Below are 228 nucleotides of genomic sequence, written 5' to 3'. Positions count from 1 at the left end.
TATTTTTTTTTTTAATGCAGCAATAAGCTGTGAGTCTTTTACCTGCTTTGCTGCAGCTGCTTAGTGTCTCAGTCACCCTTCAGGCTTGCAGCATGAGCCTTCAGCCTTCCCTTGTAGATGCCTGTCTGCAGGCAGGTAATAGTGCTGCGAACCCCAGTCCTGGCACGCAGGACTTCCTCTGTTCATCCCCAGCAGCTGCCCCTTTAGAGCAGGCTGGGGAGCTCACGG

The sequence above is a fragment of the Meleagris gallopavo genome, chromosome 13 (assembly GCF_000146605.3).
Source record: "Meleagris gallopavo isolate NT-WF06-2002-E0010 breed Aviagen turkey brand Nicholas breeding stock chromosome 13, Turkey_5.1, whole genome shotgun sequence".
Taxonomy (NCBI): domain Eukaryota; kingdom Metazoa; phylum Chordata; class Aves; order Galliformes; family Phasianidae; genus Meleagris; species Meleagris gallopavo.
This window is presented reverse-complemented; position numbering follows the sequence as displayed.